Source organism: Ipomoea triloba, chromosome 13, assembly GCF_003576645.1.
Source record: "Ipomoea triloba cultivar NCNSP0323 chromosome 13, ASM357664v1".
NCBI classification, from domain to species: domain Eukaryota; kingdom Viridiplantae; phylum Streptophyta; class Magnoliopsida; order Solanales; family Convolvulaceae; genus Ipomoea; species Ipomoea triloba.
In genome coordinates, this window is record NC_044928.1 from 22,102,119 (window position 1) to 22,104,482 (window position 2,364).

Consider the following 2,364-nt stretch of genomic DNA (forward strand, 5'->3'; position numbering starts at 1 on the left):
ACTTTATTATAGGTACGGTTTTGATACCTATTACCATCTTTATTTGCTTACTTTAATTTTGTTGTCCTACTAATACAAAATGCAATCCTTAGCTAGTACAAGTTATAATACATAAGTGTTTCAATGGATATTTTTAAGTATAATGGAAACCAGACTTGAAAGTCAACTAATCTGCATATTATAGTCAAAGACCTTGTGGTCTAGTGGCACCCGGTGTCCCGAAAAACACTCTCACATGGATGATGGGAGTGGGTTTGAGCCTCAGTGGAGTCAATTGACTCGTTGTGTTTCAGTGCATATTATAACTATAATGCATAAGTCTGTTTGGCCTCACTGCCATTGTTAAACCCTATGTATATATATATATATTTTACGGAGTATATCAAAAGTTACCAACTATAATGGGTACGGTACCGTTTAGCTATAACTTACACCACAAGGGAATTCAAGACAGCTCTCTGAGAACCCAAGCAGCCAAGATTACATCTGCAGAATATTAAAAAACATATATCGCCGTTGCCGGGGATCGAACCCGGGTCACCCGCGTGACAGGCGGGAATACTCACCACTATACTACAACGACTTTTATGTTTGTGGGTTGAATCAAAATCTATTTTCGATAGAGAGAACTTGTATTTATTATAATTGCAATGTTTTTTTTTTTTTTTACTCATTCTCTAATTATTAATTTGATATCATTAAATTTGCGACTAAAAAAGTAGTGTCAATGTAATTCTTCTTCTTCTCCCGGTGTCCATGCATGTAATTCTTCATTACCATTTCTACTCACAAATCATTTTTTAAACATTTTCGACAACCTGGTCATATCATCAATCTTTACTCTTTTTTTTTTTTTTAAATATAAAACTCAAATTCAATTCATTCATACAAAATTATTTCTGTATGTGGCTATGCCCTTAACAATTACGAAGTACTTTATTAGTATTTAAATGAAAAAAGTGTCAAATATAGATCTCTAAACATATCACTTATGTATAATTGAGTTATTGAACTTAAAAAGTGTACAATTAAACTACTAGACAAGTAAAATATGTGCAATTGAGATATTTTTTCATTTTTTTAATAGAATTTTATCGTATTATTTACATGCTATATATGTACTAAGAATCGTCTTTTCCTCTGTACGTCATACTAGTTGAGATGAAAGATTGCAATGCTTTAAATTTAAATTGCAATATTAAAAGAAGTCATAAAAATGTTCTAATTGAGATATTTTTAAGTTCAGTGACTCAATAACGGTATAAAAGCTATAAGTTCAATAACATATTTGACATTTGGTTCTTAATAAATTAAAGTTTAGAATTGATTGAAATATTTACAAAAAGCAAATAAATTAAATAATTTATCTAATTGTTAGAATTCTGAACCTCTTGATTAATATGTTATGTACTTGCAAATTGCAATTATATAATTTGGACCAAAGTGAATAATGCACATGGTGGATCCTGGTCCATGATATAATTTGCACAAATCTTAGTCTCTCAATTGGACTTAAAAAAAAAATAGTTGCAAAAAGCATTTGTGAACTCAATTTACAAGATGGGTTTGATTGTGTTTAAGAGTCAATAAGAGCAGCACCATTTTTTTAAAAAAAGAAGAGCAACACCATTAGTAGTTTTTTCTAAGTTTTTTTTATATGATGTGGAAGAAAGAGGTGATCATTTGGAGGAGGGAGGAGAGAGAGGAAAAGTAGTTTGCAGTAATGTGGGTTTTTGTGGGACCCACGGAGAAAGAAAAACAGAAGAGAAATATGCGCTCCAGATGCGTAATTCGTACTATCAGCGCCCAGTAGGGCGTGTCAATTCCTCCAATCCCCTCCCCCCCCCACCACCCACACCCCCTACTTTTTGTTTTCCATTTTGTTGTCTTGTTTTTTTCTCATCCTTTTTTTCACTTTTCTCTCTCCTAGTAATCCTAAAAAAAAAAAAAAAAAAACTAAGTAAAAAACCCCCTCGATGCTCTAATAAATGTGACAAATTGCCAAGTAGTCAGCAAATTTATTTTGATTGAATTCCATGTCAACAATGTGTAAGGGTTACCTAGGGGCCATGAAACCTGGAAAAAGTGATAAGTGAAAGAAATTTTGAGAGTTAAAGTGTCAAATTAGATCTTATTTTAGTCCAAGGTGTGAATTGAACACTCGTGAGTGGTAGATGTGTCTATTTGACCCTTTTACCTATTAAAGATTTACCAACACTTAGGAAACTCTTACAAAATTTAATTAAAAAATCTAATATATTTGAATGTAAAAAAGAACATACCAATGCTATTAAAACAATATAACAAAATGTAAATTATTTACAAAAACTAAGATTACCAAAAAAAAAATAATAATCAATTAGA

General features: G+C 31.3%; 1 non-coding gene across 1 annotated transcript; it reads right to left on the reverse strand.

The window, feature by feature from the left end:
• Window positions 1-511: 511 nt before the first annotated feature.
• Window positions 512-583, reverse strand: TRNAD-GUC. The gene has a single exon. It is a non-coding gene; the product is annotated as a tRNA-Asp (tRNA).
• Between the last annotated feature and the right edge of the window lie 1,781 nt (window positions 584-2,364).